The sequence below is a fragment of the Ambystoma mexicanum genome, chromosome 4p (assembly GCF_040938575.1).
Source record: "Ambystoma mexicanum isolate Mex_15411 chromosome 4p, UKY_AmexF1_1, whole genome shotgun sequence".
In the NCBI taxonomy this organism is placed as follows: Eukaryota; Metazoa; Chordata; class Amphibia; order Caudata; family Ambystomatidae; genus Ambystoma; species Ambystoma mexicanum.
In genome coordinates, this window is record NC_090927.1 from 844639609 (window position 1) to 844664007 (window position 24399).

General features: G+C 46.9%; 54 non-coding genes and 25 pseudogenes across 54 annotated transcripts; all 79 read right to left on the reverse strand.

Moving 5' to 3' along the window:
- Positions 1–82: 82 nt before the first annotated feature.
- On the reverse strand, positions 83–201 carry LOC138463441 (5S ribosomal RNA). The gene has a single exon (XR_011266028.1). It is a non-coding gene; the product is annotated as a 5S ribosomal RNA (ribosomal RNA).
- Positions 202–664: 463 nt separating this feature from the next.
- LOC138458664 (5S ribosomal RNA) lies at positions 665–773 on the reverse strand (annotated as a pseudogene).
- A 106-nt stretch (positions 774–879) lies between these two features.
- LOC138465087 (5S ribosomal RNA) lies at positions 880–998 on the reverse strand. Its single transcript, XR_011267663.1, has one exon. It is a non-coding gene; the product is annotated as a 5S ribosomal RNA (ribosomal RNA).
- A 106-nt stretch (positions 999–1104) lies between these two features.
- On the reverse strand, positions 1105–1223 carry LOC138464900 (5S ribosomal RNA). Its single transcript, XR_011267477.1, has one exon. It is a non-coding gene; the product is annotated as a 5S ribosomal RNA (ribosomal RNA).
- A 106-nt stretch (positions 1224–1329) lies between these two features.
- Positions 1330–1448, reverse strand: LOC138461505 (5S ribosomal RNA). Its single transcript, XR_011264119.1, has one exon. It is a non-coding gene; the product is annotated as a 5S ribosomal RNA (ribosomal RNA).
- A 463-nt stretch (positions 1449–1911) lies between these two features.
- Positions 1912–2020, reverse strand: LOC138458722 (5S ribosomal RNA; annotated as a pseudogene).
- A 106-nt stretch (positions 2021–2126) lies between these two features.
- Positions 2127–2245, reverse strand: LOC138460549 (5S ribosomal RNA). Its single transcript, XR_011263232.1, has one exon. It is a non-coding gene; the product is annotated as a 5S ribosomal RNA (ribosomal RNA).
- A 106-nt stretch (positions 2246–2351) lies between these two features.
- LOC138455208 (5S ribosomal RNA) lies at positions 2352–2470 on the reverse strand. Its single transcript, XR_011261849.1, has one exon. It is a non-coding gene; the product is annotated as a 5S ribosomal RNA (ribosomal RNA).
- Positions 2471–2576: 106 nt separating this feature from the next.
- On the reverse strand, positions 2577–2695 carry LOC138463779 (5S ribosomal RNA). The gene has a single exon (XR_011266363.1). It is a non-coding gene; the product is annotated as a 5S ribosomal RNA (ribosomal RNA).
- Positions 2696–2801: 106 nt separating this feature from the next.
- LOC138463659 (5S ribosomal RNA) lies at positions 2802–2920 on the reverse strand. Its single transcript, XR_011266246.1, has one exon. It is a non-coding gene; the product is annotated as a 5S ribosomal RNA (ribosomal RNA).
- A 463-nt stretch (positions 2921–3383) lies between these two features.
- On the reverse strand, positions 3384–3492 carry LOC138457138 (5S ribosomal RNA; annotated as a pseudogene).
- A 106-nt stretch (positions 3493–3598) lies between these two features.
- LOC138462971 (5S ribosomal RNA) lies at positions 3599–3717 on the reverse strand. Its single transcript, XR_011265557.1, has one exon. It is a non-coding gene; the product is annotated as a 5S ribosomal RNA (ribosomal RNA).
- Positions 3718–3823: 106 nt separating this feature from the next.
- On the reverse strand, positions 3824–3942 carry LOC138463156 (5S ribosomal RNA). The gene has a single exon (XR_011265742.1). It is a non-coding gene; the product is annotated as a 5S ribosomal RNA (ribosomal RNA).
- Positions 3943–4405: 463 nt separating this feature from the next.
- On the reverse strand, positions 4406–4514 carry LOC138457139 (5S ribosomal RNA; annotated as a pseudogene).
- Positions 4515–4620: 106 nt separating this feature from the next.
- Positions 4621–4739, reverse strand: LOC138462983 (5S ribosomal RNA). The gene has a single exon (XR_011265569.1). It is a non-coding gene; the product is annotated as a 5S ribosomal RNA (ribosomal RNA).
- Positions 4740–4845: 106 nt separating this feature from the next.
- On the reverse strand, positions 4846–4964 carry LOC138461506 (5S ribosomal RNA). The gene has a single exon (XR_011264120.1). It is a non-coding gene; the product is annotated as a 5S ribosomal RNA (ribosomal RNA).
- Positions 4965–5427: 463 nt separating this feature from the next.
- LOC138458665 (5S ribosomal RNA) lies at positions 5428–5536 on the reverse strand (annotated as a pseudogene).
- A 106-nt stretch (positions 5537–5642) lies between these two features.
- Positions 5643–5761, reverse strand: LOC138464964 (5S ribosomal RNA). Its single transcript, XR_011267539.1, has one exon. It is a non-coding gene; the product is annotated as a 5S ribosomal RNA (ribosomal RNA).
- A 463-nt stretch (positions 5762–6224) lies between these two features.
- LOC138457141 (5S ribosomal RNA) lies at positions 6225–6333 on the reverse strand (annotated as a pseudogene).
- Positions 6334–6439: 106 nt separating this feature from the next.
- LOC138458357 (5S ribosomal RNA) lies at positions 6440–6548 on the reverse strand (annotated as a pseudogene).
- Positions 6549–6654: 106 nt separating this feature from the next.
- LOC138460550 (5S ribosomal RNA) lies at positions 6655–6773 on the reverse strand. Its single transcript, XR_011263233.1, has one exon. It is a non-coding gene; the product is annotated as a 5S ribosomal RNA (ribosomal RNA).
- A 106-nt stretch (positions 6774–6879) lies between these two features.
- On the reverse strand, positions 6880–6998 carry LOC138453841 (5S ribosomal RNA). The gene has a single exon (XR_011260544.1). It is a non-coding gene; the product is annotated as a 5S ribosomal RNA (ribosomal RNA).
- A 106-nt stretch (positions 6999–7104) lies between these two features.
- On the reverse strand, positions 7105–7223 carry LOC138464278 (5S ribosomal RNA). Its single transcript, XR_011266858.1, has one exon. It is a non-coding gene; the product is annotated as a 5S ribosomal RNA (ribosomal RNA).
- A 106-nt stretch (positions 7224–7329) lies between these two features.
- LOC138461507 (5S ribosomal RNA) lies at positions 7330–7448 on the reverse strand. The gene has a single exon (XR_011264121.1). It is a non-coding gene; the product is annotated as a 5S ribosomal RNA (ribosomal RNA).
- A 463-nt stretch (positions 7449–7911) lies between these two features.
- LOC138459243 (5S ribosomal RNA) lies at positions 7912–8020 on the reverse strand (annotated as a pseudogene).
- Positions 8021–8131: 111 nt separating this feature from the next.
- On the reverse strand, positions 8132–8250 carry LOC138454451 (5S ribosomal RNA). The gene has a single exon (XR_011261128.1). It is a non-coding gene; the product is annotated as a 5S ribosomal RNA (ribosomal RNA).
- Positions 8251–8356: 106 nt separating this feature from the next.
- LOC138454809 (5S ribosomal RNA) lies at positions 8357–8475 on the reverse strand. Its single transcript, XR_011261468.1, has one exon. It is a non-coding gene; the product is annotated as a 5S ribosomal RNA (ribosomal RNA).
- Positions 8476–8581: 106 nt separating this feature from the next.
- LOC138454340 (5S ribosomal RNA) lies at positions 8582–8700 on the reverse strand. Its single transcript, XR_011261021.1, has one exon. It is a non-coding gene; the product is annotated as a 5S ribosomal RNA (ribosomal RNA).
- A 463-nt stretch (positions 8701–9163) lies between these two features.
- On the reverse strand, positions 9164–9272 carry LOC138457704 (5S ribosomal RNA; annotated as a pseudogene).
- A 107-nt stretch (positions 9273–9379) lies between these two features.
- Positions 9380–9498, reverse strand: LOC138461692 (5S ribosomal RNA). Its single transcript, XR_011264298.1, has one exon. It is a non-coding gene; the product is annotated as a 5S ribosomal RNA (ribosomal RNA).
- A 106-nt stretch (positions 9499–9604) lies between these two features.
- LOC138455973 (5S ribosomal RNA) lies at positions 9605–9723 on the reverse strand. The gene has a single exon (XR_011262051.1). It is a non-coding gene; the product is annotated as a 5S ribosomal RNA (ribosomal RNA).
- Positions 9724–9829: 106 nt separating this feature from the next.
- LOC138463319 (5S ribosomal RNA) lies at positions 9830–9948 on the reverse strand. The gene has a single exon (XR_011265906.1). It is a non-coding gene; the product is annotated as a 5S ribosomal RNA (ribosomal RNA).
- A 106-nt stretch (positions 9949–10054) lies between these two features.
- Positions 10055–10173, reverse strand: LOC138457795 (5S ribosomal RNA; annotated as a pseudogene).
- A 463-nt stretch (positions 10174–10636) lies between these two features.
- Positions 10637–10745, reverse strand: LOC138458666 (5S ribosomal RNA; annotated as a pseudogene).
- A 106-nt stretch (positions 10746–10851) lies between these two features.
- Positions 10852–10970, reverse strand: LOC138461901 (5S ribosomal RNA). The gene has a single exon (XR_011264506.1). It is a non-coding gene; the product is annotated as a 5S ribosomal RNA (ribosomal RNA).
- Positions 10971–11076: 106 nt separating this feature from the next.
- On the reverse strand, positions 11077–11195 carry LOC138464901 (5S ribosomal RNA). Its single transcript, XR_011267478.1, has one exon. It is a non-coding gene; the product is annotated as a 5S ribosomal RNA (ribosomal RNA).
- Positions 11196–11301: 106 nt separating this feature from the next.
- Positions 11302–11420, reverse strand: LOC138461508 (5S ribosomal RNA). The gene has a single exon (XR_011264123.1). It is a non-coding gene; the product is annotated as a 5S ribosomal RNA (ribosomal RNA).
- A 463-nt stretch (positions 11421–11883) lies between these two features.
- On the reverse strand, positions 11884–11992 carry LOC138459398 (5S ribosomal RNA; annotated as a pseudogene).
- A 106-nt stretch (positions 11993–12098) lies between these two features.
- Positions 12099–12217, reverse strand: LOC138460551 (5S ribosomal RNA). Its single transcript, XR_011263234.1, has one exon. It is a non-coding gene; the product is annotated as a 5S ribosomal RNA (ribosomal RNA).
- Positions 12218–12323: 106 nt separating this feature from the next.
- LOC138455209 (5S ribosomal RNA) lies at positions 12324–12442 on the reverse strand. The gene has a single exon (XR_011261850.1). It is a non-coding gene; the product is annotated as a 5S ribosomal RNA (ribosomal RNA).
- Positions 12443–12548: 106 nt separating this feature from the next.
- Positions 12549–12667, reverse strand: LOC138463780 (5S ribosomal RNA). Its single transcript, XR_011266364.1, has one exon. It is a non-coding gene; the product is annotated as a 5S ribosomal RNA (ribosomal RNA).
- A 106-nt stretch (positions 12668–12773) lies between these two features.
- On the reverse strand, positions 12774–12892 carry LOC138463660 (5S ribosomal RNA). Its single transcript, XR_011266247.1, has one exon. It is a non-coding gene; the product is annotated as a 5S ribosomal RNA (ribosomal RNA).
- Positions 12893–13355: 463 nt separating this feature from the next.
- Positions 13356–13464, reverse strand: LOC138457142 (5S ribosomal RNA; annotated as a pseudogene).
- A 106-nt stretch (positions 13465–13570) lies between these two features.
- On the reverse strand, positions 13571–13689 carry LOC138462995 (5S ribosomal RNA). The gene has a single exon (XR_011265581.1). It is a non-coding gene; the product is annotated as a 5S ribosomal RNA (ribosomal RNA).
- A 106-nt stretch (positions 13690–13795) lies between these two features.
- On the reverse strand, positions 13796–13914 carry LOC138463157 (5S ribosomal RNA). Its single transcript, XR_011265744.1, has one exon. It is a non-coding gene; the product is annotated as a 5S ribosomal RNA (ribosomal RNA).
- Positions 13915–14377: 463 nt separating this feature from the next.
- On the reverse strand, positions 14378–14486 carry LOC138457143 (5S ribosomal RNA; annotated as a pseudogene).
- Positions 14487–14592: 106 nt separating this feature from the next.
- Positions 14593–14711, reverse strand: LOC138463007 (5S ribosomal RNA). The gene has a single exon (XR_011265593.1). It is a non-coding gene; the product is annotated as a 5S ribosomal RNA (ribosomal RNA).
- A 106-nt stretch (positions 14712–14817) lies between these two features.
- On the reverse strand, positions 14818–14936 carry LOC138461509 (5S ribosomal RNA). Its single transcript, XR_011264124.1, has one exon. It is a non-coding gene; the product is annotated as a 5S ribosomal RNA (ribosomal RNA).
- A 463-nt stretch (positions 14937–15399) lies between these two features.
- LOC138458667 (5S ribosomal RNA) lies at positions 15400–15508 on the reverse strand (annotated as a pseudogene).
- Positions 15509–15614: 106 nt separating this feature from the next.
- On the reverse strand, positions 15615–15733 carry LOC138461883 (5S ribosomal RNA). Its single transcript, XR_011264489.1, has one exon. It is a non-coding gene; the product is annotated as a 5S ribosomal RNA (ribosomal RNA).
- Positions 15734–15839: 106 nt separating this feature from the next.
- Positions 15840–15958, reverse strand: LOC138454308 (5S ribosomal RNA). Its single transcript, XR_011260992.1, has one exon. It is a non-coding gene; the product is annotated as a 5S ribosomal RNA (ribosomal RNA).
- Positions 15959–16064: 106 nt separating this feature from the next.
- On the reverse strand, positions 16065–16183 carry LOC138461510 (5S ribosomal RNA). Its single transcript, XR_011264125.1, has one exon. It is a non-coding gene; the product is annotated as a 5S ribosomal RNA (ribosomal RNA).
- A 463-nt stretch (positions 16184–16646) lies between these two features.
- LOC138458055 (5S ribosomal RNA) lies at positions 16647–16755 on the reverse strand (annotated as a pseudogene).
- Positions 16756–16861: 106 nt separating this feature from the next.
- Positions 16862–16980, reverse strand: LOC138460329 (5S ribosomal RNA). Its single transcript, XR_011263098.1, has one exon. It is a non-coding gene; the product is annotated as a 5S ribosomal RNA (ribosomal RNA).
- A 106-nt stretch (positions 16981–17086) lies between these two features.
- Positions 17087–17195, reverse strand: LOC138457981 (5S ribosomal RNA; annotated as a pseudogene).
- Positions 17196–17301: 106 nt separating this feature from the next.
- On the reverse strand, positions 17302–17420 carry LOC138463020 (5S ribosomal RNA). The gene has a single exon (XR_011265607.1). It is a non-coding gene; the product is annotated as a 5S ribosomal RNA (ribosomal RNA).
- Positions 17421–17526: 106 nt separating this feature from the next.
- On the reverse strand, positions 17527–17645 carry LOC138462195 (5S ribosomal RNA). The gene has a single exon (XR_011264799.1). It is a non-coding gene; the product is annotated as a 5S ribosomal RNA (ribosomal RNA).
- A 106-nt stretch (positions 17646–17751) lies between these two features.
- On the reverse strand, positions 17752–17870 carry LOC138464965 (5S ribosomal RNA). The gene has a single exon (XR_011267541.1). It is a non-coding gene; the product is annotated as a 5S ribosomal RNA (ribosomal RNA).
- Positions 17871–18333: 463 nt separating this feature from the next.
- On the reverse strand, positions 18334–18442 carry LOC138457144 (5S ribosomal RNA; annotated as a pseudogene).
- A 106-nt stretch (positions 18443–18548) lies between these two features.
- On the reverse strand, positions 18549–18657 carry LOC138458358 (5S ribosomal RNA; annotated as a pseudogene).
- Positions 18658–18763: 106 nt separating this feature from the next.
- LOC138460552 (5S ribosomal RNA) lies at positions 18764–18882 on the reverse strand. Its single transcript, XR_011263235.1, has one exon. It is a non-coding gene; the product is annotated as a 5S ribosomal RNA (ribosomal RNA).
- Positions 18883–18988: 106 nt separating this feature from the next.
- LOC138453842 (5S ribosomal RNA) lies at positions 18989–19107 on the reverse strand. The gene has a single exon (XR_011260545.1). It is a non-coding gene; the product is annotated as a 5S ribosomal RNA (ribosomal RNA).
- A 106-nt stretch (positions 19108–19213) lies between these two features.
- On the reverse strand, positions 19214–19332 carry LOC138464279 (5S ribosomal RNA). Its single transcript, XR_011266860.1, has one exon. It is a non-coding gene; the product is annotated as a 5S ribosomal RNA (ribosomal RNA).
- A 106-nt stretch (positions 19333–19438) lies between these two features.
- Positions 19439–19557, reverse strand: LOC138461511 (5S ribosomal RNA). The gene has a single exon (XR_011264126.1). It is a non-coding gene; the product is annotated as a 5S ribosomal RNA (ribosomal RNA).
- Positions 19558–20020: 463 nt separating this feature from the next.
- On the reverse strand, positions 20021–20129 carry LOC138459244 (5S ribosomal RNA; annotated as a pseudogene).
- Positions 20130–20240: 111 nt separating this feature from the next.
- On the reverse strand, positions 20241–20359 carry LOC138455402 (5S ribosomal RNA; annotated as a pseudogene).
- Positions 20360–20465: 106 nt separating this feature from the next.
- LOC138454810 (5S ribosomal RNA) lies at positions 20466–20584 on the reverse strand. The gene has a single exon (XR_011261469.1). It is a non-coding gene; the product is annotated as a 5S ribosomal RNA (ribosomal RNA).
- Positions 20585–20690: 106 nt separating this feature from the next.
- LOC138454341 (5S ribosomal RNA) lies at positions 20691–20809 on the reverse strand. Its single transcript, XR_011261022.1, has one exon. It is a non-coding gene; the product is annotated as a 5S ribosomal RNA (ribosomal RNA).
- A 463-nt stretch (positions 20810–21272) lies between these two features.
- Positions 21273–21381, reverse strand: LOC138457705 (5S ribosomal RNA; annotated as a pseudogene).
- A 107-nt stretch (positions 21382–21488) lies between these two features.
- LOC138461693 (5S ribosomal RNA) lies at positions 21489–21607 on the reverse strand. Its single transcript, XR_011264299.1, has one exon. It is a non-coding gene; the product is annotated as a 5S ribosomal RNA (ribosomal RNA).
- Positions 21608–21713: 106 nt separating this feature from the next.
- LOC138455985 (5S ribosomal RNA) lies at positions 21714–21832 on the reverse strand. Its single transcript, XR_011262052.1, has one exon. It is a non-coding gene; the product is annotated as a 5S ribosomal RNA (ribosomal RNA).
- Positions 21833–21938: 106 nt separating this feature from the next.
- LOC138463320 (5S ribosomal RNA) lies at positions 21939–22057 on the reverse strand. Its single transcript, XR_011265907.1, has one exon. It is a non-coding gene; the product is annotated as a 5S ribosomal RNA (ribosomal RNA).
- A 106-nt stretch (positions 22058–22163) lies between these two features.
- On the reverse strand, positions 22164–22282 carry LOC138457796 (5S ribosomal RNA; annotated as a pseudogene).
- A 463-nt stretch (positions 22283–22745) lies between these two features.
- Positions 22746–22854, reverse strand: LOC138458668 (5S ribosomal RNA; annotated as a pseudogene).
- A 106-nt stretch (positions 22855–22960) lies between these two features.
- LOC138461902 (5S ribosomal RNA) lies at positions 22961–23079 on the reverse strand. The gene has a single exon (XR_011264507.1). It is a non-coding gene; the product is annotated as a 5S ribosomal RNA (ribosomal RNA).
- Positions 23080–23185: 106 nt separating this feature from the next.
- LOC138458402 (5S ribosomal RNA) lies at positions 23186–23304 on the reverse strand. Its single transcript, XR_011262410.1, has one exon. It is a non-coding gene; the product is annotated as a 5S ribosomal RNA (ribosomal RNA).
- Positions 23305–23767: 463 nt separating this feature from the next.
- Positions 23768–23876, reverse strand: LOC138457145 (5S ribosomal RNA; annotated as a pseudogene).
- Positions 23877–23982: 106 nt separating this feature from the next.
- LOC138463032 (5S ribosomal RNA) lies at positions 23983–24101 on the reverse strand. Its single transcript, XR_011265619.1, has one exon. It is a non-coding gene; the product is annotated as a 5S ribosomal RNA (ribosomal RNA).
- A 106-nt stretch (positions 24102–24207) lies between these two features.
- Positions 24208–24326, reverse strand: LOC138461513 (5S ribosomal RNA). The gene has a single exon (XR_011264128.1). It is a non-coding gene; the product is annotated as a 5S ribosomal RNA (ribosomal RNA).
- Between the last annotated feature and the right edge of the window lie 73 nt (positions 24327–24399).

Sequence of the window (24399 nt, forward strand, 5' to 3'; positions counted from 1 at the left end):
TTTAAGCATCTAGTCGGCTAGACCTTGCAGTTTTAAAAGGCAATTGAGAAAGGGCTCACTTCCTGAACTTGGAGCACAAAAAAGCCTACAGCACCTGGTATTCCCAGGCAGTCTCCCATCCAGGTACTAACTAGGCCTGACACTGCTTAACTTCCGAGATCAGACGAGATCGGGTGCATTCAGTGTGGTGTGGCCGTAGGCTCTAGGAATGCTAAGAATATTACTCTTATGCATTTGCATTTAGTAAGCTAAGCCATGCAGCCACTTGCAACATGATACCACGCTCATCGCTCGATCAGGCTCGATCAGGCGAGATATATAAGACTGGTGGGCCCATTCAGGACTCCTATGTCTGGTAGGATAACTTTAATTCATCCATCCTGTGTCTGTTGCAGGGAGGTGGAGAGAACAATCAACACAATAATGGTTTTCTTTCATGCCTCTTGAAGGACTCAATATTCTCTGTACTGCATTACATGTGAAAGTCGATTTATTACCCATGAACACACTACCTGTATGCTAATTCTATGTAAAAAGGTAGCTCCAGCCCTCATGATGTTGTCCAACATTTCCGCTATAAAACGGGATACAATTATTTTGGAAACATACCAAATTTGAAAAATAATTGAGAAGTTGCGCAATTACTAATCATGGAGCACAAAAGAGCCTACAGCACCTGGTATTCCCAGGCAGTCTCCCATCCAGGTACTAACGAGGCCCTACACTGCTTAGCTTCCGAGATCAGACGCATTCAGTGTGGTGTGGCCGTAGGCTCTGGGCCTTGTGAGTTTTGTACTTTTAAGCATCTAGTCGGCTAGACCTTGCAGTTTTGAAAGGCAATTGTGAAATGGCTCACTTCCTGAACTTGGAGCACAAAAAAGCCTACAGCATCTGGTATTCCCAGGCGGTCTCCCATCCAGGTACTAACAAGGCCCGACACTGCTTAGCTTCCGAGATCAGACGAGATCGGGCGCATTCAGTGTGGTGTGGCCGTAGGCTCTGGGCCTTGTGAGTTTTGTACTTTTAAGCATCTAGTCGGCTAGACCTTGCAGTTTTGAAAGGCAATTGAGAAATGGCTCACTTCCTGAACTTGGAGTACAAAAAAGCCTACAGCACCTGGTATTCCCAGGCGGTCTCCCATCCAGGTACTAACTAGGCCCGACACTGCTTAGCTTCTGAGATCAGACGAGATCAGGCGCATTCAGTGTGGTGTGGCCTTAGGCTCTGGGCCTAGTGAGTTTTGTACTTTTAAGCATCTAGTCGGCTAGACCTTGCAGTTTTAAAAGGCAATTGAGAAAGGGCTCACTTCCTGAACTTGGAGCACAAAAAAGCCTACAGCACCTGGTATTCCCAGGCGGTCTCCCATCCAGGTACTAACTAGGCCTGACACTGCTTAACTTCCGAGATCAGACGAGATCGGGTGCATTCAGTGTGGTGTGGCCGTAGGCTCTAGGAATGCTAAGAATATTACTCTTATGCATTTGCATTTAGTAAGCTAAGCCATGCAGCCACTTGCAACATGATACCACGCTCATCGCTCGATCAGGCTCGATCAGGCGAGATATATAAGACTGGTGGGCCCATTCAGGACTCCTATGTCTGGTAGGATAACTTTAATTCATCCATCCTGTGTCTGTTACAGGGAGGTGGAGAGAACAATCAACACAATAATGGGTTTCTTTCATGCCTCTTGAAGGACTCAATATTCTCTGTACTGCATTACATGTGAAAGTCGATTTATTACCCATGAACACACTACCTGTATGCTAATTCTATGTAAAAAGGTAGCTCCAGCCCTCATGATGTTGTCCAACATTTCCGCTATAAAACGGGATACAATTATTTTGGAAACATACCAAATTTGAAAAATAATTGAGAAGTTGCGCAATTACTAATCATGGAGCACAAAAAAGCCTACAGCACCTGGTATTCCCAGGCAGTTTCCCATCCAGGTACTAACTAGGCCCGACCCTGCTTAGCTTTCGAGATCGGGCGCATTCAGTGTGGTGTGGCCGTAGGCTCTGAGCCTAGTGAGTTTTGTACTTTTAAGCATCTAGTCGGCTAGACCTTGCAGTTTTGAAAGGCAATTGTGAAATGGCTCACTTCCTGAACTTGGAGTACAAAAAAGCCTACAGCACCTGGTATTCCCAGGTGGTCTCCCATCCAGGTACTAACTAGGCCCGACACTGCTTAGCTTCCGAGATCAGACGAGATCGGGCGCAATCAGTGTGGTGTGGCCGTAGGCTCTGGGCCTAGTGAGTTTTGTACTTTTAAGCATCTAGTCAGCTAGACCTTGCAGTTTTGAAAGGCAATTGAGAAATGGCTCACTTCCTGAACTTGGAGCACAAAAAAGCCTACAGCACCTGGTATTCCCAGGCGGTCTCCCATCCAGGTACTAACGAGGCCCGACACTGCTTAGCTTCCGAGATCAGACGAGATGGGGCGCATTCAGTGTGGTGTGGCCGCAGGCTCTGGGCCTTGTGAGTTTTGTACTTTTAAGCATCTAGTCAGCTAGACCTTGCAGTTTTGAAAGGCAATTGAGAAATGGCTCACTTCCTGAACTTGGAGCACAAAAAAGCCTACAGCACCTGGTATTCCCAGGCGGTCTCCCATCCAGGTACTAACGAGGCCCGACACTGCTTAGCTTCCGAGATCAGACGAGATCAGGCGCATTCAGTGTGGTGTGGCCGTAGGCTCTGGGCCTTGTGAGTTTTGTACTTTTAAGCATCTAGTCGGCTAGACCTTGCAGTTTTAAAAGGCAATTGAGAAAGGGCTCACTTCCTGAACTTGGAGCACAAAAAAGCCTACAGCACCTGGTATTCCCAGGCGGTCTCCCATCCAGGTACTAACTAGGCCTGACACTGCTTAACTTCCAAGATCAGACGAGATCGGGTGCATTCAGTGTGGTGTGGCCGTAGGCTCTAGGAATGCTAAGAATATTACTCTTATGCATTTGCATTTAGTAAGCTAAGCCATGCAGCCACTTGCAACATGATACCACGCTCATCGCTCGATCAGGCTCGATCAGGCGAGATATATAAGACTGGTGGGCCCATTCAGGACTCCTATGTCTGGTAGGATAACTTTAATTCATCCATCCTGTGTCTGTTGCAGGGAGGTGGAGAGAACAATCAACACAATAATGGGTTTCTTTCATGCCTCTTGAAGGACTCAATATTCTCTGTACTGCATTACATGTGAAAGTCGATTTATTACCCATGAACACACTACCTGTATGCTAATTCTATGTAAAAAGGTAGCTCCAGCCCTCATGATGTTGTCCAACATTTCCGCTATAAAACGGGATACAATTATTTTGGAAACATACCAAATTTGAAAAATAATTGAGAAGTTGCGCAATTACTAATCATGGAGCACAAAAAAGCCTACAGCACCTGGTATTCCCAGGCAGTCTCCCATCCAGGTACTAACTAGGCCCGACCCTGCTTAGCTTCCGAGATCGGGCGCATTCAGTGTGGTGTGGCCGTAGGCTCTGGGACTAGTGAGTTTTGTACTTTTAAGCATCTAGTCGGCTAGACCTTGCAGTTTTGAAAGGCAATTGTGAAATGGCTCACTTCCTGAACTTGGAGCACAAAAAAGCCTACAGCACCTGGTATTCCCAGGTGGTCTCCCATCCAGGTACTAACTAGGCCCGACACTGCTTAGCTTCTGAGATCAGACGAGATCAGGCGCATTCAGTGTGGTGTGGCCGTAGGCTCTGGGCCTAGTGAGTTTTGTACTTTTAAGCATCTAGTCGGCTAGACCTTGCAGTTTTAAAAGGCAATTGAGAAAGGGCTCACTTCCTGAACTTGGAGCACAAAAAAGCCTACAGCACCTGGTATTCCCAGGCGGCCTCCCATCCAGGTACTAACTAGGCCTGACACTGCTTAACTTCCGAGATCAGACGAGATCGGGTGCATTCAGTGTGGTGTGGCCGTAGGCTCTAGGAATGCTAAGAATATTACTCTTATGCATTTGCATTTAGTAAGCTAAGCCATGCAGCAACTTGCAACATGATACCACGCTCATCGCTCGATCAGGCTCATTCAGGCGAGATATATAAGACTGGTGGGCCCATTCAGGACTCCTATGTCTGGTAGGATAACTTTAATTCATCCATCCTGTGTCTGTTGCAGGGAGGTGGAGAGAACAATCAACACAGTAATGGTTTTCTTTCATGCCTCTTGTAGGACTCAATATTATCTGTACTGCATTACATGTGAAAGTCGATTTATTACCCATGAACACACTACCTGTATGCTAATTCTATGTAAAAAGGTAGCTCCAGCCCTCATGATGTTGTCCAACATTTCCGCTATAAAACGGGATACAATTATTTTGGAAACATACCAAATTTGAAAAATAATTGAGAAGTTGCGCAATTACTAATCATGGAGCACAAAAAAGCCTACAGCACCTGGTATTCCCAGGCAGTCTCCCATCCAGGTACTAACTAGGCCCGACCCTGCTTAGCTTCCGAGATCGGGCGCATTCAGTGTGGTGTGGCCGTAGGCTCTGGGACTAGTGAGTTTTGTACTTTTAAGCATCTAGTCGGCTAGACCTTGCAGTTTTGAAAGGCAATTGTGAAATGGCTCACTTCCTGAACTTGGAGCACAAAAAAGCCTACAGCACCTGGTATTCCCAGGTGGTCTCCCATCCAGGTACTAACTAGGCCCGACACTGCTTAGCTTCTGAGATCAGACGAGATCAGGCGCATTCAGTGTGGTGTGGCCGTAGGCTCTGGGCCTAGTGAGTTTTGTACTTTTAAGCATCTAGTCGGCTAGACCTTGCAGTTTTAAAAGGCAATTGAGAAAGGGCTCACTTCCTGAACTTGGAGCACAAAAAAGCCTACAGCACCTGGTATTCCCAGGCGGTCTCCCATCCAGGTACTAACTAGGCCTGACACTGCTTAACTTCCGAGATCAGACGAGATCGGGTGCATTCAGTGTGGTGTGGCCGTAGGCTCTAGGAATGCTAAGAATATTACTCTTATGCATTTGCATTTAGTAAGCTAAGCCATGCAGCCACTTGCAACATGATACCACGCTCATCGCTCGATCAGGCTCGATCAGGCGAGATATATAAGACTGGTGGGCCCATTCAGGACTCCTATGTCTGGTAGGATAACTTTAATTCATCCATCCTGTGTCTGTTGCAGGGAGGTGGCGAGAACAATCAACACAATAATGGTTTTCTTTCATGCCTCTTGAAGGACTCAATATTCTCTGTACTGCATTACATGTGAAAGTCGATTTATTACCCATGAACACACTACCTGTATGCTAATTCTATGTAAAAAGGTAGCTCCAGCCCTCATGATGTTGTCCAACATTTCCGCTATAAAACGGGATACAATTATTTTGGAAACATACCAAATTTGAAAAATAATTGAGAAGTTGCGCAATTACTAATCATGGAGCACAAAAAAGCCTACAGCACCTGGTATTCCCAGGCAGTCTCCCATCCAGGTACTAACGAGGCCCTACACTGCTTAGCTTCCGAGATCAGACGCATTCAGTGTGGTGTGGCCGTAGGCTCTGGGCCTTGTGAGTTTTGTACTTTTAAGCATCTAGTCGGCTAGACCTTGCAGTTTTGAAAGGCAATTGTGAAATGGCTCACTTCCTGAACTTGGAGCACAAAAAAGCCTACAGCACCTGGTATTCCCAGGCGGTCTCCCATCCAGGTACTAACTAGGCCTGACACTGCTTAACTTCCAAGATCAGACGAGATCGGGTGCATTCAGTGTGGTGTGACCGTAGGCTCTAGGAATGCTAAGAATATTACTCTTATGCATTTGCATTTAGTAAGCTAAGCCATGCAGCCACTTGCAACATGATACCACGCTCATCGCTCGATCAGGCTCGATCAGGCGAGATATATAAGACTGGTGGGCCCATTCAGGACTCCTATGTCTGGTAGGATAACTTTAATTCATCCATCCTGTGTCTGTTGCAGGGAGGTGGAGAGAACAATCAACACAATAATGGTTTTCTTTCATGCCTCTTGAAGGACTCAATATTCTCTGTACTGCATTACATGTGAAAGTCGATTTATTACCCATGAACACACTACCTGTATGCTAATTCTATGTAAAAAGGTAGCTCCAGCCCTCATGATGTTGTCCAACATTTCCGCTATAAAACGGTATACAATTATTTTGGAAACATACCAAATTTGAAAAATAATTGAGAAGTTGCGCAATTACTAATCATGGAGCACAAAAAAGCCTACAGCACCTGGTATTCCCAGGCAGTCTCCCATCCAGGTACTAACTAGGCCCGACCCTGCTTAGCTTCCGAGATCGGGCGCATTCAGTGTGGTGTGGCCGTAGGCTCTGGGCCTAGTGAGTTTTGTACTTTTAAGCATCTAGTCGGCTAGACCTTGCAGTTTTGAAAGGCAATTGTGAAATGGCTCACTTCCTGAACTTGGAGTACAAAAACGCCTACAGCACCTGGTATTCCCAGGCGGTCTCCCATCCAGGTACTATCGAGGCCCGACACTGCTTAGCTTCCGAGATCAGACGCATTCAGTGTGGTGTGGCCGTAGGCTCTGGGCCTTGTGAGTTTTGTACTTTTAAGCATCTAGTCGGCTAGACCTTGCAGTTTTGAAAGGCAATTGTGAAATGGCTCACTTCCTGAACTTGGAGCACAAAAAAGCCTACAGCACCTGGTATTCCCAGGTGGTCTCCCATCCAGGTACTAACTAGGCCCGACACTGCTTAGCTTCCGAGATCAGACGAGATCGGGCGCAATCAGTGTGGTGTGGCCGTAGGCTCTGGGCCTAGTGAGTTTTGTACTTTTAAGCATCTAGTCAGCTAGACCTTGCAGTTTTGAAAGGCAATTGAGAAATGGCTCACTTCCTGAACTTGGAGCACAAAAAAGCCTACAGCACCTGGTATTCCCAGGCGGTCTCCCATCCAGGTACTAACGAGGCCTGACACTGCTTAGCTTCCGAGATCAGACGAGATCGGGCGCATTCAGTGTGGTGTGGCCGTAGGCTCTGGGCCTTGTGAGTTTTGTACTTTTAAGCATCTAGTCGGCTAGACCTTGCAGTTTTGAAAGGCAATTGAGAAATGGCTCACTTCCTGAACTTGGAGTACAAAAAAGCCTACAGCACCTGGTATTCCCAGGCGGTCTCCCATCCGGGTATTAACTAGGCCCGACACTGCTTAGCTTCTGAGATCAGACGAGATCAGGCGCATTCAGTGTGGTGTGGCCGTAGGCTCTGGGCCTAGTGAGTTTTGTACTTTTAAGCATCTAGTCGGCTAGACCTTGCAGTTTTAAAAGGCAATTGAGAAAGGGCTCACTTCCTGAACTTGGAGCACAAAAAAGCCTACAGCACCTGGTATTCCCAGGCGGTCTCCCATCCAGGTACTAACTAGGCCTGACACTGCTTAACTTCCGAGATCAGACGAGATCGGGTGCATTCAGTGTGGTGTGGCCGTAGGCTCTAGGAATGCTAAGAATATTACTCTTATGCATTTGCATTTAGTAAGCTAAGCCATGCAGCCACTTGCAACATGATACCACGCTCATCGCTCGATCAGGCTCGATCAGGCGAGATATATAAGACTGGTGGGCCCATTCAGGACTCCTATGTCTGGTAGGATAACTTTAATTCATCCATCCTGTGTCTGTTGCAGGGAGGTGGAGAGAACAATCAACACAATAATGGGTTTCTTTCATGCCTCTTGAAGGACTCAATATTCTCTGTACTGCATTACATGTGAAAGTCGATTTATTACCCATGAACACACTACCTGTATGCTAATTCTATGTAAAAAGGTAGCTCCAGCCCTCATGATGTTGTCCAACATTTCCGCTATAAAACGGGATACAATTATTTTGGAAACATACCAAATTTGAAAAATAATTGAGAAGTTGTGCAATTACTAATCATGGAACACAAAAAAGCCTACAGCACCTGGTATTCCCAGGCAGTCTCCCATCCACGTACTAAAAAGGCCCGACCCTGCTTAGCTTCCGAGATCGGGCGCATTCAGTGTGGTGTGGCCGTAGGCTCTGGGCCTAGTGAGTTTAGTTTTGTACTTTTAAGCATCTAGTCGGCTAGACCTTGCAGTTTTGAAAGGCAATTGTGAAATGGCTCACTTCCTGAACTTGGAGCACAAAAAAGCCTACAGCACCTGGTATTCCCAGGTGGTCTCCCATCCAGGTACTAACTAGGCCCGACACTGCTTAGCTTCCGAGATCAGACGAGATCGGGCGCAATCAGTGTGGTGTGTCCGTAGTCTCTGGGCCTAGTGAGTTTTGTACTTTTAAGCATCTAGTCAGCTAGACCTTGCAGTTTTGAAAGGCAATTGAGAAATGGCTCACTTCCTGAACTTGGAGCACAAAAAAGCCTACAGCACCTGGTATTCCCAGGCGGTCTCCAATCCAGGTACTAACGAGGCCCGACACTGCTTAGCTTCCGAGATCAGATGAGATCGGGCACATTCAGTGTGGTGTGGCCGTAGGCTCTGGGCCTTGTGAGTTTTGTACTTTTAAGCATCTAGTCGGCTAGACCTTGCAGTTTTAAAAGGCAATTGAGAAAGGGCTCACTTCCTGAACTTGGAGCACAAAAAAGCCTACAGCACCTGGTATTCCCAGGCAGTCTCCCATCCAGGTACTAACTAGGCCTGACACTGCTTAACTTCCAAGATCAGACGAGATCGGGTGCATTCAGTGTGGTGTGGCCGTAGGCTCTAGGAATGCTAAGAATATTACTCTTATGCATTTGCATTTAGTAAGCTAAGCCATGCAGCCACTTGCAACATGATACCACGCTCATCGCTCGATCAGGCTCGATCAGGCGAGATATATAAGACTGGTGGGCCCATTCAGGACTCCTATGTCTGGTAGGATAACTTTAATTCATCCATCCTGTGTCTGTTGCAGGGAGGTGGAGAGAACAATCAACACAATAATGGTTTTCTTTCATGCCTCTTGAAGGACTCAATATTCTCTGTACTGCATTACATGTGAAAGTCGATTTATTACCCATGAACACACTACCTGTATGCTAATTCTATGTAAAAAGGTAGCTCCAGCCCTCATGATGTTGTCCAACATTTCCGCTATAAAACGGGATACAATTATTTTGGAAACATACCAAATTTGAAAAATAATTGAGAAGTTGCGCAATTACTAATCATGGAGCACAAAAAAGCCTACAGCACCTGGTATTCCCAGGCAGTCTCCCATCCAGGTACTAACTAGGCCCGACCCTGTTTAGCTTCCGAGATCGGGCGCATTCAGTGTGGTGTGGCCGTAGGCTCTGGGCCTAGAGAGTTTTGTACTTTTAAGCATCTAGTCGGCTAGACCTTGCAGTTTTGAAAGGCAATTGTGAAATAGGCTCACTTCCTGAACTTGGAGCACAAAAAAGCCTACAGCACCTGGTATTCCCAGGCGGTCTCCCATCCAGGTACTAACGAGGCCCTACACTGCTTAGCTTCCGAGATCAGACGAGATCGGGCGCATTCAGTGTGGTGTGGCCGTAGGCTCTGGGCCTTGTGAGTTTTGTACTTTTAAGCATCTAGTCGGCTAGACCTTGCAGTTTTGAAAGGCAATTGAGAAATGGCTCACTTCCTGAACTTGGAGTACAAAAAAGCCTACAGCACCTGGTATTCCCAGGCGGTCTCCCATCCAGGTACTAACTAGGCCCGACACTGCTTAGCTTCTGAGATCAGACGAGATCAGGCGCATTCAGTGTGGTGTGGCCGTAGGCTCTGGGCCTAGTGAGTTTTGTACTTTTAAGCATCTAGTCGGCTAGACCTTGCAGTTTTGAAAGGCAATTGTGAAATGGCTCACTTCCTGAACTTGGAGCACAAAAAAGCCTACAGCACCTGGTATTCCCAGGTGGTCTCCCATCCAGGTACTAACTAGGCCTGACACTGCTTAGCTTCTGAGATCAGACGAGATCAGGCGCATTCAGTGTGGTGTGGCCGTAGGCTCTGGGCCTAGTGAGTTTTGTACTTTTAAGCATCTAGTCGGCTAGACCTTGCAGTTTTAAAAGGCAATTGAGAAAGGCCTCACTTCCTGAACTTGGAGCACAAAAAAGCCTACAGCACCTGGTATTCCCAGGCCTTCTCCCATCCAGGTATTAACTAGGCCTGACACTGCTTAACTTCCTAGATCAGACGAGATCGGGTGCATTCAGTGTGGTGTGGCCGTAGGCTCTAGGAATGCTAAGAATATTACTCTTATGCATTTGCATTTAGTAAGCTAAGCCATGCAGCCACTTGCAACATGATACCACGCTCATCGCTCGATCAGGCTCGATCAGGCGAGATATATAAGACTGGTGGGCCCATTCAGGACTCCTATGTCTGGTAGGATAACTTTAATTCATCCATCCTGTGTCTGTTGCAGGGAGGTGGAGAGAACAATCAACACAATAATGGTTTTCTTTCATGCCTCTTGAAGGACTCAATATTCTCTGTACTGCATTACATGTGAAAGTCGATTTATTACCCATGAACACACTACCTGTATGCTAATTCTATGTAAAAAGGTAGCTCCAGCCCTCATGATGTTGTCCAACATTTCCGCTATAAAACGGGATACAATTATTTTGGAAACATACCAAATTTGAAAAATAATTGAGAAGTTGCGCAATTACTAATCATGGAGCACAAAAAAGCCTACAGCACCTGGTATTCCCAGGCAGTCTCCCATCCAGGTACTAACGAGGCCCTACACTGCTTAGCTTCCGAGATCAGACGCATTCAGTGTGGTGTGGCCGTAGGCTCTGGGCCTAGAGAGTTTTGTACTTTTAAGCATCTAGTCGGCTAGACCTTGCAGTTTTGAAAGGCAATTGTGAAATGGCTCACTTCCTGAACTTGGAGCACAAAAAAGCCTACAGCACCGGGTATTCCCAGGCGGTCTCCCATCCAGGTACTAACAAGGCCCGACACTGCTTAGCTTCCGAGATCAGACGAGATCGGGCGCATTCAGTGTGGTGTGGCCGTAGGCTCTGGGCCTTGTGAGTTTTGTACTTTTAAGCATCTAGTCGGCTAGACCTTGCAGTTTTGAAAGGCAATTGAGAAATGGCTCACTTCCTGAACTTGGAGTACAAAAAAGCCTACAGCACCTGGTATTCCCAGGCGGTCTCCCATCCAGGTACTAACTAGGCCCGACACTGCTTAGCTTCTGAGATCAGACGAGATCAGGCGCATTCAGTGTGGTGTGGCCTTAGGCTCTGGGCCTAGTGAGTTTTGTACTTTTAAGCATCTAGTCGGCTAGACCTTGCAGTTTTAAAAGGCAATTGAGAAAGGGCTCACTTCCTGAACTTGGAGCACAAAAAAGCCTACAGCACCTGGTATTCCCAGGCGGTCTCCCATCCAGGTACTAACTAGGCCTGACACTGCTTAACTTCCGAGATCAGACGAGATCGGGTGCATTCAGTGTGGTGTGGCCGTAGGCTCTAGGAATGCTAAGAATATTACTCTTATGCATTTGCATTTAGTAAGCTAAGCCATGCAGCCACTTGCAACATGATACCACGCTCATCGCTCGATCAGGCTCGATCAGGCGAGATATATAAGACTGGTGGGCCCATTCAGGACTCCTATGTCTGGTAGGATAACTTTAATTCATCCATCCTGTGTCTGTTGCAGGGAGGTGGAGAGAACAATCACCACAATAATGGGTTTCTTTCATGCCTCTTGAAGGACTCAATATTCTCTGTACTGCATTACATGTGAAAGTCGATTTATTACCCATGAACACACTACCTGTATGCTAATTCTATGTAAAAAGGTAGCTCCAGCCCTCATGATGTTGTCCAACATTTCCGCTATAAAACGGGATACAATTATTTTGGAAACATACCAAATTTGAAAAATAATTGAGAAGTTGCGCAATTACTAATCATGGAGCACAAAAAAGCCTACAGGCCCTGGTATTCCCAGGCAGTCTCCCATCCAGGTACTAACTAGGCCCGACCCTGCTTAGCTTCCGAGATCGGGCGCATTCAGTGTGGTGTGGCCGTAGGCTCTGGGCCTAGTGAGTTTTGTACTTTTAAGCATCTAGTCGGCTAGACCTTGCAGTTTTGAAAGGCAATTGTGAAATGGCTCACTTCCTGAACTTGGAGTACAAAAAAGCCTACAGCACCTGGTATTCCCAGGTGGTCTCCCATCCAGGTACTAACTAGGCCCGACACTGCTTAGCTTCCGAGATCAGACGAGATCGGGCGCAATCAGTGTGGTGTGGCCGTAGGCTCTGGGCCTAGTGAGTTTTGTACTTTTAAGCATCTAGTCAGCTAGACCTTGCAGTTTTGAAAGGCAATTGAGAAATGGCTCACTTCCTGAACTTGGAGCACAAAAAAGCCTACAGCACCTGGTATTCCCAGGCGGTCTCCCATCCAGGTACTAACGAGGCCCGACACTGCTTAGCTTCCGAGATCAGACGAGATGGGGCGCATTCAGTGTGGTGTGGCCGCAGGCTCTGGGCCTTGTGAGTTTTGTACTTTTAAGCATCTAGTCAGCTAGACCTTGCAGTTTTGAAAGGCAATTGAGAAATGGCTCACTTCCTGAACTTGGAGCACAAAAAAGCCTACAGCACCTGGTATTCCCAGGCGGTCTCCCATCCAGGTACTAACGAGGCCCGACACTGCTTAGCTTCCGAGATCAGACGAGATCAGGCGCATTCAGTGTGGTGTGGCCGTAGGCTCTGGGCCTTGTGAGTTTTGTACTTTTAAGCATCTAGTCGGCTAGACCTTGCAGTTTTAAAAGGCAATTGAGAAAGGGCTCACTTCCTGAACTTGGAGCACAAAAAAGCCTACAGCACCTGGTATTCCCAGGCGGTCTCCCATCCAGGTACTAACTAGGCCTGACACTGCTTAACTTCCAAGATCAGACGAGATCGGGTGCATTCAGTGTGGTGTGGCCGTAGGCTCTAGGAATGCTAAGAATATTACTCTTATGCATTTGCATTTAGTAAGCTAAGCCATGCAGCCACTTGCAACATGATACCACGCTCATCGCTCGATCAGGCTCGATCAGGCGAGATATATAAGACTGGTGGGCCCATTCAGGACTCCTATGTCTGGTAGGATAACTTTAATTCATCCATCCTGTGTCTGTTGCAGGGAGGTGGAGAGAACAATCAACACAATAATGGGTTTCTTTCATGCCTCTTGAAGGACTCAATATTCTCTGTACTGCATTACATGTGAAAGTCGATTTATTACCCATGAACACACTACCTGTATGCTAATTCTATGTAAAAAGGTAGCTCCAGCCCTCATGATGTTGTCCAACATTTCCGCTATAAAACGGGATACAATTATTTTGGAAACATACCAAATTTGAAAAATAATTGAGAAGTTGCGCAATTACTAATCATGGAGCACAAAAAAGCCTACAGCACCTGGTATTCCCAGGCAGTCTCCCATCCAGGTACTAACTAGGCCCGACCCTGCTTAGCTTCCGAGATCGGGCGCATTCAGTGTGGTGTGGCCGTAGGCTCTGGGACTAGTGAGTTTTGTACTTTTAAGCATCTAGTCGGCTAGACCTTGCAGTTTTGAAAGGCAATTGTGAAATGGCTCACTTCCTGAACTTGGAGCACAAAAAAGCCTACAGCACCTGGTATTCCCAGGTGGTCTCCCATCCAGGTACTAACTAGGCCCGACACTGCTTAGCTTCTGAGATCAGACGAGATCAGGCGCATTCAGTGTGGTGTGGCCGTAGGCTCTGGGCCTAGTGAGTTTTGTACTTTTAAGCATCTAGTCGGCTAGACCTTGCAGTTTTAAAAGGCAATTGAGAAAGGGCTCACTTCCTGAACTTGGAGCACAAAAAAGCCTACAGCACCTGGTATTCCCAGGCGGCCTCCCATCCAGGTACTAACTAGGCCTGACACTGCTTAACTTCCGAGATCAGACGAGATCGGGTGCATTCAGTGTGGTGTGGCCGTAGGCTCTAGGAATGCTAAGAATATTACTCTTATGCATTTGCATTTAGTAAGCTAAGCCATGCAGCAACTTGCAACATGATACCACGCTCATCGCTCGATCAGGCTCATTCAGGCGAGATATATAAGACTGGTGGGCCCATTCAGGACTCCTATGTCTGGTAGGATAACTTTAATTCATCCATCCTGTGTCTGTTGCAGGGAGGTGGAGAGAACAATCAACACAGTAATGGTTTTCTTTCATGCCTCTTGTAGGACTCAATATTATCTGTACTGCATTACATGTGAAAGTCGATTTATTACCCATGAACACACTACCTGTATGCTAATTCTATGTAAAAAGGTAGCTCCAGCCCTCATGATGTTGTCCAACATTTCCGCTATAAAACGGGATACAATTATTTTGGAAACATACCAAATTTGAAAAATAATTGAGAAGTTGCGCAATTACTAATCATGGAGCACAAAAAAGCCTACAGCACCTGGTATTCCCAGGCAGTCTCCCATCCAGGTACTAACTAGGCCCGACCCTGCTTAGCTTCCGAGATCGGGCGCATTCAGTGTGGTGTGGCCGTAGGCTCTGGGACTAGTGAGTTTTGTACTTTTAAGCATCTAGTCGGCTAGACCTTGCAGTTTTGAAAGGCAATTGTGAAATGGCTCACTTCCTGAACTTGGAGCACAAAAAAGCCTACAGCACCTGGTATTCCCAGGTGGTCTCCCATCCAGGTACTAACTAGGCCCGACACTGCTTAGCTTCTGAGATCAGACGAGATCAGGCGCATTCAGTGTGGTGTGGCCGTAGGCTCTGGGCCTAGTGAGTTTTGTACTTTTAAGCATCTAGTCGGCTAGACCTTGCAGTTTTAAAAGGCAATTGAGAAAGGGCTCACTTCCTGAACTTGGAGCACAAAAAAGCCTACAGCACCTGGTATTCCCAGGCGGTCTCCCATCCAGGTACTAACTAGGCCTGACACTGCTTAACTTCCGAGATCAGACGAGATCGGGTGCATTCAGTGTGGTGTGGCCGTAGGCTCTAGGAATGCTAAGAATATTACTCTTATGCATTTGCATTTAGTAAGCTAAGCCATGCAGCCACTTGCAACATGATACCACGCTCATCGCTCGATCAGGCTCGATCAGGCGAGATATATAAGACTGGTGGGCCCATTCAGGACTCCTATGTCTGGTAGGATAACTTTAATTCATCCATCCTGTGTCTGTTGCAGGGAGGTGGCGAGAACAATCAACACAATAATGGTTTTCTTTCATGCCTCTTGAAGGACTCAATATTCTCTGTACTGCATTACATGTGAAAGTCGATTTATTACCCATGAACACACTACCTGTATGCTAATTCTATGTAAAAAGGTAGCTCCAGCCCTCATGATGTTGTCCAACATTTCCGCTATAAAACGGGATACAATTATTTTGGAAACATACCAAATTTGAAAAATAATTGAGAAGTTGCGCAATTACTAATCATGGAGCACAAAAAAGCCTACAGCACCTGGTATTCCCAGGCAGTCTCCCATCCAGGTACTAACGAGGCCCTACACTGCTTAGCTTCCGAGATCAGACGCATTCAGTGTGGTGTGGCCGTAGGCTCTGGGCCTTGTGAGTTTTGTACTTTTAAGCATCTAGTCGGCTAGACCTTGCAGTTTTGAAAGGCAATTGTGAAATGGCTCACTTCCTGAACTTGGAGCACAAAAAAGCCTACAGCACCTGGTATTCCCAGGCGGTCTCCCATCCAGGTACTAACAAGGCCCGACACTGCTTAGCTTCCGAGATCAAACGAGATCGGGCGCATTCAGTGTGGTGTGGCCGTAGGCTCTGGGCCTTGTGAGTTTTGTACTTTTAAGCATCTAGTCGGCTAGACCTTGCAGTTTTGAAAGGCAATTGAGAAATGGCTCACTTCCTGAACTTGGAGTACAAAAAAGCCTACAGCACCTGGTATTCCCAGGCGGTCTCCCATCCAGGTACTAACTAGGCCCGACACTGCTTAGCTTCTGAGATCAGACGAGATCAGGCACATTCAGTGTGGTGTGGCCTTAGGCTCTGGGCCTAGTGAGTTTTGTACTTTTAAGCATCTAGTCGGCTAGACCTTGCAGTTTTAAAAGGCAATTGAGAAAGGGCTCACTTCCTGAACTTGGAGCACAAAAAAGCCTACAGCACCTGGTATTCCCAGGCGGTCTCCCATCCAGGTACTAACTAGGCCTGACACTGCTTAACTTCCGAGATCAGACGAGATCGGGTGCATTCAGTGTGGTGTGGCCGTAGGCTCTAGGAATGCTAAGAATATTACTCTTATGCATTTGCATTTAGTAAGCTAAGCCATGCAGCCACTTGCAACATGATACCACGCTCATCGCTCGATCAGGCTCGATCAGGCGAGATATATAAGACTGGTGGGCCCATTCAGGACTCCTATGTCTGGTAGGATAACTTTAATTCATCCATCCTGTGTCTGTTGCAGGGAGGTGGAGAGAACAATCAACACAATAATGGGTTTCTTTCATGCCTCTTGAAGGACTCAATATTCTCTGTACTGCATTACATGTGAAAGTCGATTTATTACCCATGAACACACTACCTGTATGCTAATTCTATGTAAAAAGGTAGCTCCAGCCCTCATGATGTTGTCCAACATTTCCGCTATAAAACGGGATACAATTATTTTGGAAACATACCAAATTTGAAAAATAATTGAGAAGTTGCGCAATTACTAATCATGGAGCACAAAAAAGCCTACAGCACCTGGTATTCCCAGGCAGTCTCCCATCCAGGTACTAACTAGGCCCGACCCTGCTTAGCTTCCGAGATCAGGCGCATTCAGTGTGGTGTGGCCGTAGGCTCTGGGCCTAGTGAGTTTTGTACTTTTAAGCATCTAGTCGGCTAGACCTTGCAGTTTTGAAAGGCAATTGAGAAATGGCTCACTTCCTGAACTTGGAGTACAAAAAAGCCTACAGCACCTGGTATTCCCAGGCGGTCTCCCATCCAGGTACTAACTAGGCCCAACACTGCTTAGCTTCTGAGATCAGACGAGATCAGGCGCATTCAGTGTGGTGTGGCCGTAGGCTCTGGGCCTAGTGAGTTTTGTACTTTTAAGCATCTAGTCGGCTAGACCTTGCAGTTTTGAAAGGCAATTGTGAAATGGCTCACTTCCTGAACTTGGAGCACAAAAAAGCCTACAGCACCTGGTATTCCCAGGCGGTCTCCCATCCAGGTACTAACGAGGCCCGACACTGCTTAGCTTCCGAGATCAGACGCATTCAGTGTGGTGTGGCCGTAGGCTCTGGGCCTTGTGAGTTTTGTACTTTTAAGCATCTAGTCGGCTAGACCTTGCAGTTTTGAAAGGCAATTGAGAAATGGCTCACTTCCTGAACTTGGAGTACAAAAAAGCCTACAGCACCTGGTATTCCCAGGTGGTCTCCCATCCAGGTACTAACTAGGCCCGACACTGCTTAGCTTCTGAGATCAGACGAGATCAGGCGCATTCAGTGTGGTGTGGCCGTAGGCTCTGGGCCTAGTGAGTTTTGTACTTTTAAGCATCTAGTCGGCTAGACCTTGCAGTTTTGAAAGGCAATTGTGAAATGGCTCACTTCCTGAACTTGGAGCACAAAAAAGCCTACAGCACCTGGTATTCCCAGGCGGTCTCCCATCCAGGTACTAACGAGGCCCGACACTGCTTAGCTTCCGAGATCAGACGAGATCGGGCGCATTCAGTGTGGTGTGGCCGTAGGCTCTGGGCCTTGTGAGTTTTGTACTTTTAAGCATCTAGTCGGCTAGACCTTGCAGTTTTAAAAGGCAATTGAGAAAGGGCTCACTTCCTGAACTTGGAGCACAAAAAAGCCTACAGCACCTGGTATTCCCAGGCGGTCTCCCATCCAGGTACTAACTAGGCCTGACACTGCTTAACTTCCAAGATCAGACGAGATCGGGTGCATTCAGTGTGGTGTGACCGTAGGCTCTAGGAATGCTAAGAATATTACTCTTATGCATTTGCATTTAGTAAGCTAAGCCATGCAGCCACTTGCAACATGATACCACGCTCATCGCTCGATCAGGCTCGATCAGGCGAGATATATAAGACTGGTGGGCCCATTCAGGACTCCTATGTCTGGTAGGATAACTTTAATTCATCCATCCTGTGTCTGTTGCAGGGAGGTGGAGAGAACAATCAACACAATAATGGTTTTCTTTCATGCCTCTTGAAGGACTCAATATTCTCTGTACTGCATTACATGTGAAAGTCGATTTATTACCCATGAACACACTACCTGTATGCTAATTCTATGTAAAAAGGTAGCTCCAGCCCTCATGATGTTGTCCAACATTTCCGCTATAAAACGGTATACAATTATTTTGGAAACATACCAAATTTGAAAAATAATTGAGAAGTTGCGCAATTACTAATCATGGAGCACAAAAAAGCCTACAGCACCTGGTATTCCCAGGCAGTCTCCCATCCAGGTACTAACTAGGCCCGACCCTGCTTAGCTTCCGAGATCGGGCGCATTCAGTGTGGTGTGGCCGTAGGCTCTGGGCCTAGTGAGTTTTGTACTTTTAAGCATCTAGTCGGCTAGACCTTGCAGTTTTGAAAGGCAATTGTGAAATGGCTCACTTCCTGAACTTGGAGTACAAAAACGCCTACAGCACCTGGTATTCCCAGGCGGTCTCCCATCCAGGTACTATCGAGGCCCGACACTGCTTAGCTTCCGAGATCAGACGCATTCAGTGTGGTGTGGCCGTAGGCTCTGGGCCTTGTGAGTTTTGTACTTTTAAGCATCTAGTCGGCTAGACCTTGCAGTTTTGAAAGGCAATTGTGAAATGGCTCACTTCCTGAACTTGGAGCACAAAAAAGCCTACAGCACCTGGTATTCCCAGGTGGTCTCCCATCCAGGTACTAACTAGGCCCGACACTGCTTAGCTTCCGAGATCAGACGAGATCGGGCGCAATCAGTGTGGTGTGGCCGTAGGCTCTGGGCCTAGTGAGTTTTGTACTTTTAAGCATCTAGTCAGCTAGACCTTGCAGTTTTGAAAGGCAATTGAGAAATGGCTCACTTCCTGAACTTGGAGCACAAAAAAGCCTACAGCACCTGGTATTCCCAGGCGGTCTCCCATCCAGGTACTAACGAGGCCTGACACTGCTTAGCTTCCGAGATCAGACGAGATCGGGCGCATTCAGTGTGGTGTGGCCGTAGGCTCTGGGCCTTGTGAGTTTTGTACTTTTAAGCATCTAGTCGGCTAGACCTTGCAGTTTTGAAAGGCAATTGAGAAATGGCTCACTTCCTGAACTTGGAGTACAAAAAAGCCTACAGCACCTGGTATTCCCAGGCGGTCTCCCATCCGGGTATTAACTAGGCCCGACACTGCTTAGCTTCTGAGATCAGACGAGATCAGGCGCATTCAGTGTGGTGTGGCCGTAGGCTCTGGGCCTAGTGAGTTTTGTACTTTTAAGCATCTAGTCGGCTAGACCTTGCAGTTTTAAAAGGCAATTGAGAAAGGGCTCACTTCCTGAACTTGGAGCACAAAAAAGCCTACAGCACCTGGTATTCCCAGGCGGTCTCCCATCCAGGTACTAACTAGGCCTGACACTGCTTAACTTCCGAGATCAGACGAGATCGGGTGCATTCAGTGTGGTGTGGCCGTAGGCTCTAGGAATGCTAAGAATATTACTCTTATGCATTTGCATTTAGTAAGCTAAGCCATGCAGCCACTTGCAACATGATACCACGCTCATCGCTCGATCAGGCTCGATCAGGCGAGATATATAAGACTGGTGGGCCCATTCAGGACTCCTATGTCTGGTAGGATAACTTTAATTCATCCATCCTGTGTCTGTTGCAGGGAGGTGGAGAGAACAATCAACACAATAATGGGTTTCTTTCATGCCTCTTGAAGGACTCAATATTCTCTGTACTGCATTACATGTGAAAGTCGATTTATTACCCATGAACACACTACCTGTATGCTAATTCTATGTAAAAAGGTAGCTCCAGCCCTCATGATGTTGTCCAACATTTCCGCTATAAAACGGGATACAATTATTTTGGAAACATACCAAATTTGAAAAATAATTGAGAAGTTGTGCAATTACTAATCATGGAACACAAAAAAGCCTACAGCACCTGGTATTCCCAGGCAGTCTCCCATCCACGTACTAAAAAGGCCCGACCCTGCTTAGCTTCCGAGATCGGGCGCATTCAGTGTGGTGTGGCCGTAGGCTCTGGGCCTAGTGAGTTTAGTTTTGTACTTTTAAGCATCTAGTCGGCTAGACCTTGCAGTTTTGAAAGGCAATTGTGAAATGGCTCACTTCCTGAACTTGGAGCACAAAAAAGCCTACAGCACCTGGTATTCCCAGGTGGTCTCCCATCCAGGTACTAACTAGGCCTGACACTGCTTAGCTTCCGAGATCAGACGAGATCGGGCGCAATCAGTGTGGTGTGTCCGTAGTCTCTGGGCCTAGTGAGTTTTGTACTTTTAAGCATCTAGTCAGCTAGACCTTGCAGTTTTGAAAGGCAATTGAGAAATGGCTCACTTCCTGAACTTGGAGCACAAAAAAGCCTACAGCACCTGGTATTCCCAGGCGGTCTCCAATCCAGGTACTAACGAGGCCCGACACTGCTTAGCTTCCGAGATCAGATGAGATCGGGCACATTCAGTGTGGTGTGGCCGTAGGCTCTGGGCCTTGTGAGTTTTGTACTTTTAAGCATCTAGTCGGCTAGACCTTGCAGTTTTAAAAGGCAATTGAGAAAGGGCTCACTTCCTGAACTTGGAGCACAAAAAAGCCTACAGCACCTGGTATTCCCAGGCAGTCTCCCATCCAGGTACTAACTAGGCCTGACACTGCTTAACTTCCAAGATCAGACGAGATCGGGTGCATTCAGTGTGGTGTGGCCGTAGGCTCTAGGAATGCTAAGAATATTACTCTTATGCATTTGCATTTAGTAAGCTAAGCCATGCAGCCACTTGCAACATGATACCACGCTCATCGCTCGATCAGGCTCGATCAGGCGAGATATATAAGACTGGTGGGCCCATTCAGGACTCCTATGTCTGGTAGGATAACTTTAATTCATCCATCCTGTGTCTGTTGCAGGGAGGTGGAGAGAACAATCAACACAATAATGGTTTTCTTTCATGCCTCTTGAAGGACTCAATATTCTCTGTACTGCATTACATGTGAAAGTCGATTTATTACCCATGAACACACTACCTGTATGCTAATTCTATGTAAAAAGGTAGCTCCAGCCCTCATGATGTTGTCCAACATTTCCGCTATAAAACGGGATACAATTATTTTGGAAACATACCAAATTTGAAAAATAATTGAGAAGTTGCGCAATTACTAATCATGGAGCACAAAAAAGCCTACAGCACCTGGTATTCCCAGGCAGTCTCCCATCCAGGTACTAACTAGGCCCGACCCTGTTTAGCTTCCGAGATCGGGCGCATTCAGTGTGGTGTGGCCGTAGGCTCTGGGCCTAGAGAGTTTTGTACTTTTAAGCATCTAGTCGGCTAGACCTTGCAGTTTTGAAAGGCAATTGTGAAATAGGCTCACTTCCTGAACTTGGAGCACAAAAAAGCCTACAGCACCTGGTATTCCCAGGCGGTCTCCCATCCAGGTACTAACGAGGCCCTACACTGCTTAGCTTCCGAGATCAGACGAGATCGGGCGCATTCAGTGTGGTGTGGCCGTAGGCTCTGGGCCTTGTGAGTTTTGTACTTTTAAGCATCTAGTCGGCTAGACCTTGCAGTTTTGAAAGGCAATTGAGAAATGGCTCACTTCCTGAACTTGGAGTACAAAAAAGCCTACAGCACCTGGTATTCCCAGGCGGTCTCCCATCCAGGTACTAACTAGGCCCGACACTGCTTAGCTTCTGAGATCAGACGAGATCAGGCGCATTCAGTGTGGTGTGGCCGTAGGCTCTGGGCCTAGTGAGTTTTGTACTTTTAAGCATCTAGTCGGCTAGACCTTGCAGTTTTGAAAGGCAATTGTGAAATGGCTCACTTCCTGAACTTGGAGCACAAAAAAGCCTACAGCACCTGGTATTCCCAGGTGGTCTCCCATCCAGGTACTAACTAGGCCTGACACTGCTTAGCTTCTGAGATCAGACGAGATCAGGCGCATTCAGTGTGGTGTGGCCGTAGGCTCTGGGCCTAGTGAGTTTTGTACTTTTAAGCATCTAGTCGGCTAGACCTTGCAGTTTTAAAAGGCAATTGAGAAAGGCCTCACTTCCTGAACTTGGAGCACAAAAAAGCCTACAGCACCTGGTATTCCCAGGCCTTCTCCCATCCAGGTATTAACTAGGCCTGACACTGCTTAACTTCCTAGATCAGACGAGATCGGGTGCATTCAGTGTGGTGTGGCCGTAGGCTCTAGGAATGCTAAGAATATTACTCTTATGCATTTGCATTTAGTAAGCTAAGCCATGCAGCCACTTGCAACATGATACCACGCTCATCGCTCGATCAGGCTCGATCAGGCGAGATATATAAGACTGGTGGGCCCATTCAGGACTCCTATGTCTGGTAGGATAACTTTAATTCATCCATCCTGTGTCTGTTGCAGGGAGGTGGAGAGAACAATCAACACAATAATGGTTTTCTTTCATGCCTCTTGAAGGACTCAATATTCTCTGTACTGCATTACATGTGAAAGTCGATTTATTACCCATGAACACACTACCTGTATGCTAATTCTATGTAAAAAGGTAGCTCCAGCCCTCATGATGTTGTCCAACATTTCCGCTATAAAACGGGATACAATTATTTTGGAAACATACCAAATTTGAAAAATAATTGAGAAGTTGCGCAATTACTAATCATGGAGCACAAAAAAGCCTACAGCACCTGGTATTCCCAGGCAGTCTCCCATCCAGGTACTAACGAGGCCCTACACTGCTTAGCTTCCGAGATCAGACGCATTCAGTGTGGTGTGGCCGTAGGCTCTGGGCCTTGTGAGTTTTGTACTTTTAAGCATCTAGTCGGCTAGACCTTGCAGTTTTGAAAGGCAATTGTGAAATGGCTCACTTCCTGAACTTGGAGCACAAAAAAGCCTACAGCACCGGGTATTCCCAGGCGGTCTCCCATCCAGGTACTAACAAGGCCCGACACTGCTTAGCTTCCGAGATCAGACGAGATCGGGCGCATTCAGTGTGGTGTGGCCGTAGGCTCTGGGCCTTGTGAGTTTTGTACTTTTAAGCATCTAGTCGGCTAGACCTTGCAGTTTTGAAAGGCAATTGAGAAATGGCTCACTTCCTGAACTTGGAGCACAAAAAAGCCTACAGCACCTGGTATTCCCAGGCGGTCTCCCATCCAGGTACTAACTAGGCCTAACACTGCTTAACTTCCGAGATCAGACGAGATCGGGTGCATTCAGTGTGGTGTGGCCGTAGGCTCTAGGAATGCTAAGAATATTACTCTTATGCATTTGCATTTAGTAAGCTAAGCCATGCAGCCACTTGCAACATGATACCACGCTCATCGCTCGATCAGGCTCGATCAGGCGAGATATATAAGACTGGTGGGCCCATTCTGGACTCCTATGTCTGGTAGGATAACTTTAATTCATCCATCCTGTGTCTGTTGCAGGGAGGTGGAGAGAACAATCAACACAGTAATGGTTTTCTTTCATGCCTCTTGAAGGACTCAATATTCTCTGTACTGCATTACATGTGAAAGTCGATTTATTACCCATGAACACACTACCTGTATGCTAATTCTATGTAAAAAGGTAGCTCCAGCCCTCATGATGTTGTCCAACATTTCCGCTATAAAACGGGATACAATTATTTTGGAAACATACCAAATTTGAAAAATAATTGAGAAGTTGCGCAATTACTAATCATGGAGCACAAAAAAGCCTACAGCACCTGGTATTCCCAGGCAGTCTCCCATCCAGGTACTAACTAGGCCCGACCCTGCTTAGCTTCCGAGATCGGGCGCATTCAGTGTGGTGTGGCCGTAGGCTCTGGGACTAGTGAGTTTTGTACTTTTAAGCATCTAGTCGGCTAGACCTTGCAGTTTTGAAAGGCAATTGTGAAATGGCTCACTTCCTGAACTTGGAGCACAAAAAAGCCTACAGCACCTGGTATTCCCAGGTGGTCTCCCATCCAGGTACTAACTAGGCCCGACACTGCTTAGCTTCTGAGATCAGACGAGATCAGGCGCATTCAGTGTGGTGTGGCCGTAGGCTCTGGGCCTAGTGAGTTTTGTACTTTTAAGCATCTAGTCGGCTAGACCTTGCAGTTTTAAAAGGCAATTGAGAAAGGGCTCACTTCCTGAACTTGGAGCACAAAAAAGCCTACAGCACCTGGTATTCCCAGGCGGTCTCCCATCCAGGTACTAACTAGGCCTGACACTGCTTAACTTCCGAGATCAGACGAGATCGGGTGCATTCAGTGTGGTGTGGCCGTAGGCTCTAGGAATGCTAAGAATATTACTCTTATGCATTTGCATTTAGTAAGCTAAGCCATGCAGCCACTTGCAACAT